This window comes from Triticum dicoccoides, chromosome 2A, assembly GCF_002162155.2.
Source record: "Triticum dicoccoides isolate Atlit2015 ecotype Zavitan chromosome 2A, WEW_v2.0, whole genome shotgun sequence".
NCBI lineage: Eukaryota > Viridiplantae > Streptophyta > Magnoliopsida > Poales > Poaceae > Triticum > Triticum dicoccoides.
The window spans coordinates 457,654,478-457,673,377 of NC_041382.1; positions in this window are offsets into that span (position 1 = coordinate 457,654,478).

The following is an 18,900-nucleotide window of genomic DNA, read 5'->3' on the forward strand; positions in this document are numbered from 1 at the left end:
AGATGGCTTATGATTTTTTCCCATCGAAAGACTTCATATAGCAGAAGATAGTCATTGGAGGGACACCAGGGGGCCCACGAGGTAGGGGGCGCCCCCACCCTCGTGGGTAGGGTGTGGCCGCCCTGGTGAACTTCTTGCGCTCAATATTTATTATATATTCTGAAATTGTCTTCCGTGAAGTTTCAGGACTTTTGGAGCTGTGCAGAATAGGTCTCTAATATTTGCTCCTTTTCCAACCCAGAATCCCAGCTGGCGGCATTCTCCCTCTTTATGTAAAGCTTGTAAAATAACAGAGAATAGGCATAAGTATTGTGACATAATGTGTATCAACAGCCCATAATGCAATAAATATCGATATAAAAGTATGATGCAAAATGGACGTATCAACTCCCCCAAGCTTAGACCTCGCTTGTCCTCAAGCGAAAGCCGAAATCGAAAAATATCTCCACGTGTTTAGGGATAGAGGTGTCGATAAAAGTAAAATACGGACATGAGGGCATCACGATCATTCTTAGAACAACAACTTATATAATTCTTGTCATATGATTTCTTATGCTAGAGTAATAATTCAATCACAATTTCAAGTATGAATCATAAACTTCATTGAAAACTAACAAACTATAATCTCAGTCATTGGAGCAATTGTAATTTATCATAACCTAGGAAAGAGTCAATGTATAAGAGCTTTTCAGCAAGTCCCATACTCAACTATCATATAGTCTTTCACAATTGCTGACACTCACGCAATACTTATGGGCATGGAGTTTTAATCGGACACAGAGAAAGATAGGGGCTTATAGTTTTGCCTCCCAACGTTTTACCTCAAGGGTAATGTCAGAAATAATAGTTCATGAAAACTCACATCCAATTAGCCATATATACCAGGATCTTTCCAACATACTGTGCTTGCCAAAGGATAAAATGTAAAAAGGAAGGGTGAAGATCACCATGACTCTTATGCAAGGTAGGAGATAAAAGTAAAAGATAGGCCCTTTGCAGAGGGAAGCAGAGGTTGTCATGCGCTTTTATGGTTGGATGCACAAAATCTTAATGCGAAAGATCGTCACTTTATTGCCACTTGTGATATGGACCTTTATTATGCAGTCTGTCGCTTTTATTTCTTCCATATCACATGATCGTATAAAGCTTATTTTCTCCCACACTAATAAGTCATACATATTTAGAGAGCAATTTTTATTGCTTGCACCGATGACAACTTACTTGGAGGATCTTACTCAATCCATAGGTAGGTATGGTGGACTCTCATGGCAAAACCGTTTAAGGGTATTTGGAAGCACAAGTAGTATCTCTACTTGGTGCGATGAATTTGGCTAGCATGAGGGGGAAAGGCAAGGTCAACCATGTTGGATGATCCATGACAATATAATTTATCTCAGATGTAAGAAAACATAACCCATTACATTGTCTTCCTTGTCCAACATCAACTCTTTAGCATGTCATATTTTAATGAGTGCTCACAATCATAAAAGATGTCCAAGATAGTATATTTATATGTGAAGACCTCTCTTTCTTTATTACTTCCTATTAAGTGCAACGATGACCAAAACTATGCTTGTCAACTCTCATCAACTTTTATTCATCATACTTTTTCTATGTCAGCTCATTACTCTCCACAAGATCCATATGATCTCTTTGTTTCTTTTTATTCCTTTCTCTTTTCTTTTATTCCCTTAGGATCATGGAAAAATAATCAAGCCCTTGACTCAACACTAATCTTTATTATATAGCTCACGGACTCGATTACATAGAGGAATTATAAACCAAAACTCACGACTAGATCATAGTAAGAACTTTTATTCTAATAGATCAAGATATTACCAAAAGGATCAAACTAAGAAAAACGGTAAAGATAAAAGTGATGGTGATACGATACCGGGGCACTCCCCCAAGCTCGGCAGTTGCCAAGGGCAATGCCCATACCAGATACTCAATTCTTCTTTGTTGGTGAAGAAGGTGATGGTTTTGTTGATGGCGTAGGCTTCTCGTCCTTCTTCCAAGGCATAGGCTCACCATCATAGAAGGATGATCGAGTCTCCTGAAACCTCAAATCTGTAGCCAAACTCATCCTCTTGAATCCATATTCATACTCACAGTTTTGATTTTGCAGGTCATAGATCTGGGCTTGGAGGTGCTCGTTTTTCTCATGAAGCTTGAAGATGGCCTCCCCAATGTCCTTGACGTCCAGCTTGTGGTTGTTGGTGAACTCCGTGATCATAATGTGATTGGAATCGAGTCCACGCTCCACCATCTCCTGACACTTGAAAACTTCTTGCTCCAATGCCTCGAGCCTTGCCTCCGTGCTTCCGGTTTTCCTTGGTCCCTCAGCATCACGGATGTGCAACAACCCCTCACACATCTCAATGGTTTGAGGGTGTTGCAGCACTTCTGCGAGGTAGGGGTTGATGACCTTCTCGAAGAACTGGTCCTTGGGGGCGCTTGAAGACGACATGACGACCTGGATCTATCTGAAAAACAGCTCAAAACAAAAACATGAGATTTTTGCGTGATATGGGAGTGAAAACCCCCGGGAGATTATATAATGAATTTTTACCGACCAAAATACGTAATGTGTAAGAAAACGGAGTCCGGAGAGCACACGAGGTGCCCACGAGGTAGGGGGCGCGCTCAGTAGGGTAGGGCGCGCCCTCCACCCTCGTGAGGCCTCGTGTCCTTCCCGGACTGCTTCTTATTTTTCTATTTTTCTAAATATTCCAAAAAGGAGAAATATTGCCTTAAAACTGTTTTGGAGTCGGTTTACTTACCGTACCACATACCTATTCCTTTTCGGAGTCTGAAACGTTCTGGAAAGTGTCCCTTATGTATTCCTCCGGGGTTACAGTTTCAATAACATTGGATTCAACATTTATGGGATTACCTGAGATATAATGTTTGATTCTTTGACCGTTCACCACCTTCGAATTTGTGCCTTCGAAGTTATTGATTTTTATGGCACCGGAAGACCTCCTCGATAACGTAAGGACCTTCCCTTTTAGAGAGAAGTTTTCCTGCAAAAAATCTTAAAACGAGAGTTGTATAGCTATACATAATCACCTACATTAACTCACGCTCTTCTATCCTTTTATCATGCCATCTTTTAACTTTTTCTTTAAACAACTTGGCATTTTCATAGGCTTGGGTTCTCCATTCATCAGTGAGCTAATATCAAATAACCTCTTCTCACCGGCAAGTTTAAAATCATAATTGAGCTCTTTAATAGCCCAATATGCCTTGTGTTCTAGTTCAAGAGGTAAGTGACATGCTTTTCCATAAACCATTTTACACAGAGACATACCCATAGGATTTTTATATGCAGTTCTATAGGCCCATAATGCATCATCAAGTTTCTTGGACCAATTCTTTCTAGACCTATTGACAGTCTTTTGCAAAATTAATTTGAGCTCCCTATTACTCAATTCTACTTGACCACTAGATTGAGGGTGATAAGGGGATTCAATTCTATGATTAACATCATACTTAGCAAGCATTTTACAGAAAGCACCATGAATAAAATATGAACCACCATCAGTCATTAAATATCTAGGGACTCCAAATTTTGGAAACATAACTTCTTTAAGCATTTTAATAGAAGTGTTATGATCAGCACTACTTGTTGGAATAGCTTCTACCCACTTAGTAACATAATCAACAACAACTAAAACATGTGTATATCCATTAGAGGAAGGAAAGGTCCCATATAGTCAAAGCCCCAAACATCAAATGGTTCAATAACGAGAGAATATTTCATATGCATTTCTTGGCATCTACTAATATTACCAATTCTTTGACATTCATCACAAGATAAAACAAACTTACGGGCATCCTTGAAGAGAGTAGGCCAATAAAACCAGATTGCAATACCTTATGTGCAGTTCTATCTCCAGCATGGTGTCCTCCATAAGCTTCGGAGTGACACTTGCGTAGGATCTGTTCCTATTCATGCTCAGGTACACAACGTCTAATAACACCATCTACTCCTTCTTTATAAAGATGTGGGTCATCCCAAAAGTAATGCCTCAAATCATAGAAGAACTTTTTCTTTTGCTGGTATGTGAAACCAGGTGGTATGAATTTGGCAACAATGTAATTAGCATAATCAGCATACCATGGAGCAGCATGAGAAGCATTTATGACATTTAATTGCTCATCAGGAAAGCTATCATCAATAGGTAGTGGGTCATCAAGCACATTTTCTAACCTAGACAAGTTGTCTGCAACGGGGTTCTCAGCTCCCTTTCTATCAACAATATGTAAGTCAAATTCTTGTAGCAAGAGAACCCATCTAATAATTCTAGGTTTAGCATCTTTCTTTTCCATGAGATATTTAATAGCAGCATGATCAGTGTGAATAGTTACTTTAGAATCAACAATATAAGGTCTGAACTTATCACAGGCAAATACAACTGCTAAGAATTCTTTTTCAGTAGTAGCATAATTTCTTTGGGCATTGTCTAGGGTTTTACTGGCATATTGAATAACTTTTAATTTCTTATCAACTCTTTGCCCTAGAATAGCACCTACAGTATAATCACTAGCATCACACATAATTTCAAAGGGTAAATTCCAATCAGGTGGCTGAACAATAGGTGCAGAGATTAGTGCTTTCTTAAGTATTTCAAATGCTTCTACACAATCATCATCAAAGACAAATGGTATATCTTTTTGTAATAAATTAGTGAGAGGCTGAGAAATTTTTTAGAAGTCCTTAATGAACCTCCTATAAAATCCGGCGTGACCAAGGAAACTTCTTATACCTTTGATGTCCTTGGGACATGGCATCTTATCAATAGCATCAACCTTGGCTTTATCAACCTCAATACCTCTTTCAGAAACTTTGTGCCCCAAGACAATACCTTCATTAACCATAAAGTGGCACTTTTTCCAATTCAAGACAAGATTAGTTTCTTCACATCTCTGCAAAACTCGATCAAGGTTGCTCAAGCAATCATCAAAACAAGATCCATAGACGGAGAAATCATCCATGAAAACCTCACAAATCTTTTCACAAAAAATCAGAGAATATAGCCATCATGCATCTTTGAAAGGTAGAAGGTGCATTACATAAACCAAAAGGCATATGTCTATAAGAAAAAGTACCAAAAGGGCAAGTAAAAGTAGTCTTTGATTGATCTTTGGCTGACACAGCTATTTGAGAGAAACCAGAATAACCATCTAGAAAGCAAAAATGTGTATGTTTGGATAGTCTTTCTAGCATTTGATCGATTAAAGGTAAGGGGTAATGATCCTTTTTAGTGTCCTTATTTAATTTACGGAAATCAATTACCATCCTATAACCTGTAATAATTCTTTGAGGAATCAATTCCTCTTTATCATTAGGAACGACAGTAATACCTCCCTTCTTAGGGACACAATGGACAGGACTTACCCACTGACTATCAATAACGGGATAGATTATACCTTCCTCAAGGAGCTTTAGTATTTTCTTTCTTACCACCTCTTTCATTTTAGGATTCAGCCGTCGTTGATGATCACGAACTAGTTTAGCATCTTCTTCCAAATTTATTTTATGTTGACATAGAGTGGGACTAATGCCCTTAATATCATCAAGAGTATACCCAATAGCAGCACGGTGCTTCTTCAGAGTTTTCAACGATCCATCTTCCTCATGCTTTTTAAGGTTAGCACTAATAATAACAGGTTATATCTTTTTCTCATCAAGATACGCATATTTAAGAGTATCAGACAACGGTTTAAGATCAAACACGGGATCACCCTTGGGTGGAGGAGGATCCCCTAGGATTTCAACAGGCAAATTTTGTTTCAGAATAGGTTCCTGTTTAAAGAATACTTCATCTATTTCCCTTCTTTCATTCATAAACATATCATTTTCATGGTCTATCAAATATTGTTCTAAAGGATCACTAGGAGGTACGGCAATAGAAGTAGGACCAATAATTTCATCTTTACTAGGTAATTCTTCTTCACGGTGTTGTCTACTAAATTTAGAGAAATTAAATTCATGAGACATATCATCTAACCCGATAGTAACAACATCCTTTTTGCAATCTATCTTAGCATTAACAGTGTTTAAGAAGGGTCTACCAAATATAATGGGACAAAAGCTACCTTGTGGGGAACCAAGAACAAGAAAATTAGCAGGATATTTAGTTTTCCCACACAAGACTTGAACATCTCTAACAATTCCCATTGGTGAAATAGTATCTCTATTGGCAAGTTTAATTGTGACATCAATATCCTCTAACTCAACAGGTGCAATATCATGCATGATTTCTCTATATAGGCTAATAGGTATTGCACTAGCACTGGCACCCATATCACATAAGCCATGATAACAATGATCTCCTATTTTAACAGAAATAACAGGCATGCCTACCATAGGTCTAGGTTTATCTTTAGCACAAGGTTTAGCAATTCTAGCAGTTTCATCATAGAAATAAATAACATGCCCATCAATATTATCAGACAAGAGATCTTTAACAATAGCAGTATTAGGTTCAACTTTAATTTGCTCAGGAGGTGCATAAGTTTTAATATTGCTTTTACGAACCACAGTTGAAGCTTTAGCATGATCTTTTATCCTAACAGGAAAAGGTGGTTTCTCAACATAAGAAGTAGGAACAATAGGATCATTATAAGTGATAGTATTTTCTTCAACTTTAATGGGTGCAACTACTTTTACTTCTATGGGAGGATGATATTTAAACCACTTCTCCTTGGGGAGATCAACATAAGTAGCAAAAGATTCATAGAAAGAAGCTACTATCTCAGAGTCAAGTCCATATTTAGTGCTAAATTTACGGAAAACATTGGTATCCATAAAAGTTTTAACACAATCAAACCTGTGTGTCATGCCTGACTCCTTACCTTTGTTGAGGTCCCAATCTTTAGAGTTGCGTTTAATTCTTTCCAATAAATCCCATTTAAATTCAATAGTCTTCATCATAAAAGAGCCAGCACAAGAAGTATCAAGCATGGTGCGATTGCTATCAGAAAGCCGAACATAAAAAAATTGAATAATCATTTGTCTTGAGAGCTCATGATTGGGGCATGAATATAACATTGATTTAAGCCTCCCCCAAGATTGAGCGATGCTTTGTCCTTCGCGAGGCCAAAAATTATATATATAATTGCGATCACGATGAACAAGATGCATAGGATAAAACTTCTGATGAAATTCCAATTTCAATCGTTTGTAGTTCCATGACCTCATATCATCACATAGCCTATACCATGTCGATGCATCTCCCTTCAAAGATAAAGGGAAGACCTTCCTCTTAACAACATCTTCGGGTACACCTGCAAGCGTAAATAATCCACAAACTTCATCCACATATATTAGATGCTCATCAGGGTTAGCTAGTAGTTTTTCTATCATATCCGAAGGAATTTCGAAGCAGACATTTTCATTTTCAGTAGGTTCAGTAGGTTGAGGAGCAACTCTTTGCTCTACTGGTCGGGGTGAAGATACCCCGAACAAGCCCCTCAGAGGATTACTTTCAATAGTAACATGTGACAGTAAATTTCAGCACACTATATAAATTTTTACTTACCAAATTCCACCTACCAAAGGCGCTTCACTCCCCGGAAACGGTGCCAGAAAAGAGTCTTGATGACCCACAAGTATAGGGGATCTATCTTAGTCCTTTCGATAAGTAAGAGTGTCAAACCCAACGAGGAGCAGAAGGAAATGATAAGCGGTTTCCAACAAGGTATTCTCTGCAAGTACTGAAATGAGTGGTAACAGATAGTTTTGTGATAGGATAATTTGTAACGAGCAACAAGTAACAAAAGTAAATAAAGTGCAGCAAAGTGGCCCAATCCTTTTTGTAGGAAAGGACAAGCCTGAACAAACTCTTATATAGAGAAAAGCGCTCCCGAGGACACATGCGAATATTGTCAAGCTAGTTTCCATCACGTTCATATGATTCGCCTTCGGTACTTTGATAATTTGGTATGTGGGTGGACCGGTGCTTGGGTACTATCCTTACTTGGACAAGCATCCCACTTATGATTAACCTTTATTGCAAGCATCCGCAACTACGACAAAAGTATTAAGGTAAACCTAACCATAGCATGAAACATATGGATCCAAATCAGCCCCTTATGAAGCAACGCATAAACTAGGGTTTAAGCTTCTGTCACTCTAGCAACCCATCATCTACTTATTACTTCCCAATGCCTTCCTCTAGGCCCAAATAATGGTGAAGTGTCATGTAGTCGACGTTCACATAACACCACTAGAGGAGAGGCAACATACATCTCATCAAAATATCGAACGAATACCAAATTCACATGACTACTAATAGCAAGACTTCTCCCATGTTCTCAGGAACAAACGTAACTACTCACAAAGCATATTCATGTTCATAATCAGAGAGGTATTAATATGCATATAGGATCTAAACATATGATCTTCCACCAAATAAACCAACTAGCATCAACTACAAGGAGTAATTAACACTACTAGCAACCTACTAGCACCAATCCCGGACTTGGAGACGAGAATTGGATACAAGAGATGAACTAGGTTTTTGAGAGGAGATGGTGCTGATGAAGAGGTTGATGGAGATTGCCCTCTCCCGATGAGAGGAGTGTTGGTGATGACGATGGCGATGATTTCCCCCTCCCAGAGGGAAGTTTCTCCTGCAGAATAGCTCCGCCAGAGCCCTAGATTGGTTCCGCCAAGGTTTCGCCTCGTGGCGGCGGAGTTTTGTTCGAGAAGATGGCTTATGATTTTTTTCCGATCGAAAGACTTCATATAGCAGAAGATAGTCATCGGAGGGCCACCAGGGGGCCCACGATGTAGGGGGCGCGCCCAGGGGGTAGGGCGCGCCCCCACCCTCATGGGCAGGGTGTGGCCCCCCTGGTGAACTTCTTGCGCTCAATATTTATTATATATTCTGAAATTGTCTTCCGTGAAGTTTCAGGACTTTTGGAGCTGTGCAAAATAGGTCTCTAATATTTGCTCCTTTTCCAGCCTAGAATCCCAGCTGCCGGCATTCTCCCTCTTTATGTAAACCTTGTAAAATAAGAGAGAGAATAGGCATAAGTATTGTGACATAATGTGTAACAACAGCCCATAATGCAATAAATATCGATATAAAAGCATGATGCAAAATTGACGTCTCAGTGGACACAAAGTCTAGGGTTTGGAGTGGAGATCAAGAGAGTGAGAGGGAACTAAACGGGTCGAGGCATCTGCTAGGTTTTCTATCATGAGAATTGTTGCCTTTTATACGTATGTACATGAAATCCCAATTATAGCCCTAGCCAGATCACCAAATTGCATACTACTGCCATTTGTAAATATATGGACAGCTCAAGTCGATTCACGAAATATTCGACAGCTCACATCCCCTATGCCCTATATCCGATGATCATGATCGGGAGGCAAAATAGATCTAACGGCCCATATGCTCTGCTGAATGTGAGAGCCTCGTTTTTACTCAGCCTGGGTTACTATGGAACGGGACTAGTGTTCGGGGCGTGCCCATGGCGCGCCGCCTAAGCGGAAGCTCAGTGGTGCCAGATAGGACGCGCCCTTCCCACTCTCCTATTTGTACTATGTGTGCTTAGTTCAGATATGATAGTATATATATATATATCATAAAAATACTTATAATGAACGATCGCTGACACAAAGTAGTTCAGATTGACTGTTGTGAGTGACTTCTAACTATCTCAGATCCATTAATTAGTACATAAGTAGGGAAACATCTACGAAGAACAACTATACCGTAGTTTCTACAACACGATGATCATGGTGTTACACTTGTGAAAAGAGAGCACATAGCACATCAAAAGAAGATGCCCGTATGAATTTGTCCATTGCAGGCAGGTCAAAAAGCTAGACCGGCACATAGGTGGGCGTCATCATGGAGGCATGACCATTGGTTGCACGGTGCCAGTTGGACACTAGCAAGGAGCCTTGGGGGATCAGCCAGAACATGGCATGGATGGTGGCGTCAGCCGCGCCGCCCATAGGGTGTAGCCGCATCATCATAGAGCTGGTGTTCGTGGGGAGAGGACCAAGGTTCTGCCTCAAGATTCTTGTGTGAGCATCACCAGCAGACACACAGTGGTGACGCCAATTCTTGTGTCGAGTCTCCAATGGTGAGGCCTGCGAGGTGGAAGGTGTTGGGGAACAGAGTATTTCAAAAAAATTCCTACGATCACGCAAGATCTATCTAGGAGATGCATAGCAACGAGAGGGGAGAGTGTGTCCATGTACCCTCTTAGACCGAAAGCAGAAGTGTTTAGTAACGCGGTTGATGTAGTTGAACGTCTTCACGATCCAACCGATCCAAGTACCGAACGTATGGCACCTCCGTGTTCAGCACACGTTCAGCACGATGACGTCCCTCGAGCTCTAGATTGTAACATCACAAAATTCAAAATTTTGGAATGTTATAATAAATAGATAGATTGATTGTTTGTTTGATTGTTGTGTGATTTATTGAGTGAAATTCAAAACTTTTTGAAAGTTAAATGAGAGGAAATAAAAGGACTTTCCCAAACTTTCACCTTTTTGCATTTTGATCTCCGTGAATTCAAATTCTTTTCAAATACAAAACCCTCGAGAAAAGATGATATGACTTCTTCCATTTAATTAAATGAAAAGGGGTTTTTGAAAAGATTTGGATTTTATTTTGAAATATTTCAAATTCAGAAACTTTAAGCAACTCAATGATTTTCATGAGAGAAGATAAAATGACTTCTTCAAAATATATGAAATACGAGTTGGAAGTTTAAAAGGATAAAATTTAAAGTCCGTTTGAAATATTTTCAATTTGGAGTTATTTGGGTTTTATTCAAATCATTTTGCTCCAAAAATAAAATAAATGGAAAATAGGGTAAACCGATTCCCTACATCAGAAAATTGGAGAGAAATAATTTTGAAATCATTTTGGTATTTCTAAAATGATTTTTATTGGGTTTTATTGTAGAAGTAGCACTGTTTGAATTATTTGAATTTTTGTGAATTTTATTTGGCACTATAGAAATGCTCATATTGTAGACAATCTTTTTCTGAAAATTTTGATATATAATATGCCTATATAAAATTTTACTTTATTAGCGTTATCTAGTTCTCTTTTTTTTGTTTCTACGTATAATATGCCCACATGCGTAGCATAGCAGCAGGCCGACCCATTTTTCTTTTGTTTTCTTTTGTCTTTTTATTTATTTATTTTATTTTCATTAATGTTTAGTTTTTCTTTTTGAAACAAATTTCAGAAAAAAATAGACTACGGAAAAAATGTGCAGCCCGTGTACGGCGCGCGGCCGGCCGAGGCCTTTAGGCCAGTGCGAGGCGTTAGACTTTTTCTTCTCTGTTTCGTATATTTTCGTCTATGTTTAGTCCCACATTGCCTAGCCTTTAACCCCTAAACCTCTTTTCCACCTATAAATATAGATCCATAGAGCCTCCAAAAATTATCCAATTCGGGTTAAATCAATATTTTGTTTTGACTAGATTCATTTAAGAAAAATATATTTCTCCTCTCCGGCGCGACTTCTGAAAATTGTTTCTTCTCTCTAAAGTCGTCTTTTCTCTACCTTATAAAGGTATCTTTCTTTGTTTTTTATATTTCCGTAGTTTATTATTTCTAGACTAATACGATAGAATAATTAGATTATCAATTAGTCTACGTATTTATACATTAGACCTTAGCCGTAGCTATTTTTCTTTCCTAAAACAGCTTGGCCCTGATTTTTCAGATAAACATAACTTTTTACTTGTTCATCCAAATTAGATGAAACCAACGCCAACTTCTTCGTTACGATCTCCTCTATCCAGTAAAACAACTTAAACATGTTTTTTGAAAGTTTTAAAATTTGAATTCAAATAGATTATATTCAAACTTCTTTTGTTCATAACTTGAGTTTTATAACTCCAATTTAGTTGATTCTTTTTGCAAATCGAACCTCTTGACTTAAACTTTCTGATAAGGCCACATTCACATAATTTTGGTACTGTTAGAAATTGTTTTATTTTGCAAGAGTTATTTGTTGGTTTTGATGTTTTCCGAACTGTCTTCTTCGTTCTTCCTGATCTTTTGAGTGATTTCTTATGTTTGGTTACTATTGCTTGCTCACGTTAGATTGAACAGAGTGTGATGAGTGGAAATATCAAGAGTTATGAGTGCGAATCATCTTCATCAACAGTACAAGGCAAGTTCACACTTTGATCATGTCCCTTTCATACCCAGTTTTTATGCATTAGTTTCAACCCTCAAACATTGCATGGTTAGGACTTGATAACATGTGGGTATCGGGAAGTAGTTGATGAGGTAGGAACCTATTGCCCTGCATTCAAATCCTGGGAGTTACTTTTACGTTATGCTCATATTGCTATGCTATGCTCGTAGACGTGGATTGGTTTGAGAGAATTCATGACAGATGTGAGAGTTATTATTTAATGGTGAACTTAAGGTGGCTAATTTAATACAAATCTGGGTGGATTGGTTGGGGCACCCTGGAGCACCCAGTGGTTTGCCCGGGCACATGGAGAACCCAGTGTTTGCCCAAGGGGATCCCGGAGGACCCGTGTGATCACCCTATGGAATGCCACCCAGGCTCAAAGGGATCATAAGATTATTCATGCTAGAAACTTCCGTGTGCAGCCAAAAGCTATTACGGGCTCTAGCATAGTTGAGTAAGTTGCGTGAAGCTCTTGAAGAGATAGACTAGCAGGTAGTGGGTTGTAGGTGGTATAGTCTATCCGGAGTAGAGAGTTAATACTTCTGAAAGACTGTGTCTCGGTCATCCGTTTCTCAAACACCAGGTAGTGCGTGAAATTCAAAGGAGGAGATTGGGTCTCATGGGGAAAAGTGCGCAAACCTCTGCAGAGTGTATAAACTAATCATGGTTAGCCGTGTCCCCGGTTATGGACATCTTGAGTATCTGGTTCTTAGATTATCATATTGATCTCATCACGTTACTTAAATAATTTGTTGGGTTATTGATGTTAATTTGGGATTGAGTTGGAGGAACCTTCTCAATATTTTCAACCAACTTTGTAGTTAAATAAATTATATTCCTTTGCAGTAGGGAAAAATTGGCTTTTCGCAAAAACATTATAACCATAGAGCTTTTCCACTAGCCATATATGCATGTAGTGATAGCTATTATTCATGATTATCCTATGGTGTGAATTTGCCAGTGCATTCAATGTACTGACCCTTTGTGGCTGCAACGTCTCATGTTGCAGGATTCTTACGACGAGTAAGTGATACATTAGGGTTACGATTTCTACACTCAACTTTGTCATTGGTGTTGGTGGGAATCCACAACCTTGTTACTTCCGCTATTTGGATTGAGGTAATAGTATTTACGTTATTTTATACATGTGATTTACCTCTGTTATAAATCCTCGAGTACTGTGTGTGTCAGCATACCGATCCAGGGATGACACTTAAGCACAGAGACTTGACCATCTGAGGTCGGGACGCTACAAGATGGTATCAGAGCACATGTTGACTGTATGACGTGACCCTAGAAATTGGCAAGCCCATAGGAAAGATTTTCTCTACAACTTCATTTTCAAAAGATCTTTTACCTCTCTTCTTTTCTGTGCTTATTCAAATATTCCCTTTTAGTGAGACTATACCCCTTTCCCCATTTGACCACATGAAGATTCGACTGATGAGACCACTCCAAGAAGTACAAGATATCGAAAGACCACTTCGGAATGAAGAGGAATTTACCGTGCATTATAATGGAAACTACAACGGTTGGAGACCCCAAAGACTAGGAGAATTTGAAGGCTCTGAAGAATTTCTTGATTAGTATGACCTAGTAAGGCTACCCTTATGGAATTAGTTAGACTATTGAAGCTGTCAATACCCGAGATCAAGGTGTGTTGGAGAAGACCGGAACATGGAGAGTTAAAAAAACTCAAGGTTTTGTCAAGAAAACCGTAAGGTAGGAGATATCAACTATGGAATGATTATCTCATGGCAATGACATGGGCAGAAACACGGCTATCCCTGATGTTATCGCCCGCTTGTGCTATTGTCACCGTGCTGAGTAAGCATGCATTTCTTCGAAAGGATTGGATGGTAGAAGGCTAATGGAGCATCTGTCAACAAAGCATGCAGTTTTAACCTTAGCTGGTGTATCACCAGGATCTGGAGTGTTACCTCAAGAAATTAAGATGGACCTATAGGAGGCAGTATTTGATAAGGAAGTATTTTGTGAAGAACTCAGGACCCCAGAAGCTGAATGTAGCCAAGCAAGAGGAGCCGGACGAGCTCGGACGCCCTCGAGCCACCCCTTCGACGCCGCCGCCGACCCCGACCCCTCCGGCGACTGACCACGCCCTCCCAGGTACCTCTCCTCCTTCCTCCCTCTCCACCCTTCCTCCCCATTCCCTCCCTCCCTAGTTCTTCTTGCTATATGGATCAGAACATATGGAGCATTACTATTGCTATATGGAGCATTACTATTGTTCTTCTCTGAACCATTACCATTCCCTCCCTCCCTAGTTCTTCCTCCCCATTAATTTGCAGGATCAGAACAAGTTTGTAACAGGATGCTCTACAATGTTGATTAGGTGCATTACTATTGCTATATGGAGCAGCAATTTACTATTGCTATATGCTCTAGTTTGTATCAATGTGATTGTAGTTTTTCTTGTCATCAAGTTTAGTTGATGTTTATTTAAATATAGCTTATATGATCAGCCACTCTATGTATGATTGTGGCTTGAAGGTTCTGGAAGAACGTTTTTCCTTCAAATTCTATCTGGTGGCATTGTCCTAGACTCCCTAGTTGTGTTGTTAATTGTGCTTCTATTAAAAGAATTGGGAGTTACTCACTGTACTAGAACTCTGTAGGTTGAATTTTGGTTAAATAATACTGACGTTATGAGAATGTAAGCACCTATTATTGCTACTGATATCATTGGATCATTGCTGCCTTTGTGCAATGCAGAACTGTTAAGAGTGATTTGGAGGATTCAAGATTCTGTGAAGCTCTTTTGACATTTAAAACTCAGAACTGAAGGTACTTAATAAACTCAAAAGCATTGATGATAACTCTTGTTGCCTAGAAACAGAGGTAGTTTACATATTGCATTGCTGGTGTTTGTTTATGTTCAGAGCTTAAGCATGTGTAGTGTAGTGTAGTGAGCTTGTTCTAGTGTAGTGAGGTCTGAACCATTGCATGATGTAGTGTAGTGTAGTGAGCTCTGAACCATGTTTAGTGTTGAGTACTTCAAGTTTACTGAACCTATTCATTTTTGTGGACTTAGTGAACATGATAAGACAAGCTAGATGCTCTATTTTTAATTAACAGTAATCCATGATCAGCAACAGTTTCTTTCGCTAATTTTCAGTTAACAGCAATCCATGATTTTTTTCAGCTAAAACTATTCATGATTTTTTGCTGGGTGACCTACTAGATCTGGAATGGAAGCTCACATAAGTTGAGCTGATTTTTGTCCATATGAATGCAGAGGACCATATGGTCTGTGGCCTTTTCATCCATATGAAAGTAGAGGCACATTGTGGTGCTAGTTTGCTGGGTTTTGTCTCCGACCATCGTGTCGTGATGATTTTGCAGGTACCCCGAGAGGCCCTTGAGTTTGCCGGAATGTCGATTAACTTCCGTTCCGGAAAATTCGGGTACTCCATATGTCTTATTTTCAGCAAAGGTCATACTGAAATTTTCCGTGAATTTTAGCATGACTTTGCTAAAAATCGGACATATGGGGTACTTGCTACTAATGCATGGGCCGGGGTATCTTAGTACTTAATTAAGTAGGATCAATTGCCCCGCCATTCTCGCTGCATTAAACCATAGGTGGCAATAGAGCCAAGTGATTAGGACCAACTTAGAATTCTCGTTAGCATCGATAGACCCTAGATGATAAACCCAACATAGGTGGCAATAGAGCCAAGTGATTAGTGCCAAGTGATTAGGCCCAACCTAGGGTGCCTCGGTGTCGATGAGAACCTAAATGATGTACGCTTAGGCTTTTAGGGTGCCTCGGCGTCGACAAAACCTAAATGGTGAAAGCTTAGGCTTTTAGGGTGCCTCGGTGTCGACAAACCCTAAATGATGTATTTTTGAATTATGAACGTAGGATATGTCGTCATCATCATCGGACAACGAAAGTCTCCTGGCAGAGTGCGACTGGTGCCACGACGATCGAGGTCTGTGCGACATGCCTCACCTGGACGATGATCGGCGCTTCAGCATTAAGCTCGAGGAGACCTTCGAAGTTGAAATGGTACACAACGATGACAAGTGTTATTTCCATAATTAAGCATGACTTCAACTATTTGAACGTGTCATTTTTCATATTTTACAATTCGAGTATAGCTTATTGCATGCCATGCAAGACGCTATGTCTTGGAGAGGATGGATTTTGAAGACCATGAAATTTCTGAAACAAAGAAAATTCACCTAAGGACTCATCACGATGTGGACTTTGAAGTAAATCTATATAATTCTGAGAGCGTAACCCATTTTGGTTGCAAAAATTGGGAAGCATTTTGCAAGATGTATGGTTTTGATGAGGGTATGCTTATCACCATGGATCTTGGTAATCCTGACATCAACCAAGACAATATGGACATTTGGGTCCTTGTTGATACGCCTCCAATTCTACCACTATGTGAGTTTCTCAAACATAGTTATTAGCTAATTTATATTGTTTATTTCAAAATAGTTGACAGCTTATTTCCATTGACAACTTATTTTTATTGTTCAAAGAATGTGCAGGAGATGGTAGACAAAACTCACTACACCGATGGCTCCGAATTAACAACTTACAAGGAGAAAAATCATTTGGTCGGATTTTGTACTGAAATTGAGAATTACAATATCTACAATCAAACTCCTCAACATTATGGTAAATACGTGCCACTAGTGCATGTGTTCAACTACGGTAACTACCATGGAGATACCCTGGTAAGATTTTTACTATTACGACATCCGTGCATCTTTTGCATACTTCTAAAACTAGTACATCATTGCTAACTATGAAGATATTACTATGTTTTCAACAGATAATCCCAGAGAATTGTGTGCCTCATATGATGTATATGAAAGGTAGTGTTAATGTTTTGAACATACAGCCAGGTCGTCCTACGAATCTCAACTGTCCATACGAGATTTCTAAAAGAAGTGGAGACATGAAAATCAAAGGATGGAAAAAATGTATGGACAGTTGTAAGGAGCTTCTTGGAAGCAAAAGGAAGCGAAGCGCAAGAATTGGAGACAGGATGTTCTCCATTCTCCATAATGGAGAGTCAGGGTCTATATTGTTTTATGCTATTTTAGCTTAAATAGGGTATTTAGGTCCTGCCTAATACTGATGATCATGTGCTAAGAACAATTAAGTAGGGTTGGTTCGAAGACTATCAAGATGATGATCGTATGACTTGTTATGAATAACGAGTAGAAGTTGTATGATGATGATTAGTAGGACTTGTTAGGATTAGTATTACTTCCGACAAACTCGATACTCGCGGTCTTGAGACTTGTAATGTTTTATCTTTGTTCGGTCTTTTGAATTCGGAGACTAATATGATGAATTGTATTCGGAGACTAATCTTCTATTGTATTTGATGAATCTGATGTTGCTGTGTGCTGCTGTCTATATTCTGTCCAATAATATATTTTGTAACCTGTGCAAAAATCAGAAAAGCAAAAAAACCCTAATATTCATACTAATGGCGCACCACACAAGACACTAATGGTGCACTGTGATCATCACACTAATGGCGCATTAACTGCTGGTGCGCCATTAGAATGCCAAAGCACATGGGTACATATGGCCCCCTGGGAGGCATTCTAATGGCGCACTGCAGGCTATACTAATGGCGCACTACGTGGTGTGCCATTAGAACACCAGATACTAATGGCGCACCGGTGGTGCGCCATTAGAATTTAATTGTAATGGCGTGATGCCAGTGGCGCACTGGTAGTGCGCCATTAGAAGGCAAATTCGGTGCGCCACTAGCATGCCTTTTCGTAGTAGTGAGATTTGTCAGGAACTGAAGGAAAGTAGGAGCATGGCTCCTGCCAAGGATGTTGAAACCCTGAAGTTTGGAACGCAACTTCAGAAATATTAAAGGATGTCACTAGAGACTTCGCGTTAACAGAAATCTGGCAGAGGAACTTGAGGAGGACAAGCATGATCGAAAGAAGCCATCAGAGACATCAACAAGACCCGAAGAGTCTGGCGACGTTGAAGATTTATTGACCTTTAGAAGACCAAACCCCTGTTATATACTTATGTTAGATGCGACATTTGTGAGTTGTCATTTGTTTGTTCTTTTTCCGATAGCCACAAAACAAAATCTGTCTTTTCAAAACTATTGTTTGTATTGTGTGTATCCCTCCCCATCTCTCTCTCACCCCAAAACCCTTGGACCCAATAGAGGGTGAATGGAGATGAACGCATATTTTCTGGACCGATAAGTTAATTAGAGACGGACTGATGGATTCAGAACATGGAAGATCGCATGAAGAATAACCCTATTGCCAGTAAGGATATGACCCAACATGCTCTTTAGTGCTTTGAAAGAGGTGCTGCTACTTGGTGGAGGATGTACCAAACCATCAATGGATGGCAAGGCGTAACCACTTGGAAAGAAGTTAAGTTGACTTTGCCAAAGTCTCGGTTTGTGTCCCAGAAATTGAAGCCTTATGGAAATGATATGAAGAAAACTTGTGCATGCAAGCTCTATGGAGAAATAGGACACAACCATAAAGAACACAAGGATGAATGCCCTAAATGTGAAGGAAGTCACCCAGCTGAAGAATGCCCAACTAGGTAGATCACTTGTTTCTTGTGTGAAGGGACTACCCACTACCCTGCTTAGTGTCATTTTTACCCAATGGTACAAAGAACTATCCAGCAAAAGAAAGAAGCAATGAAAGGAGCCC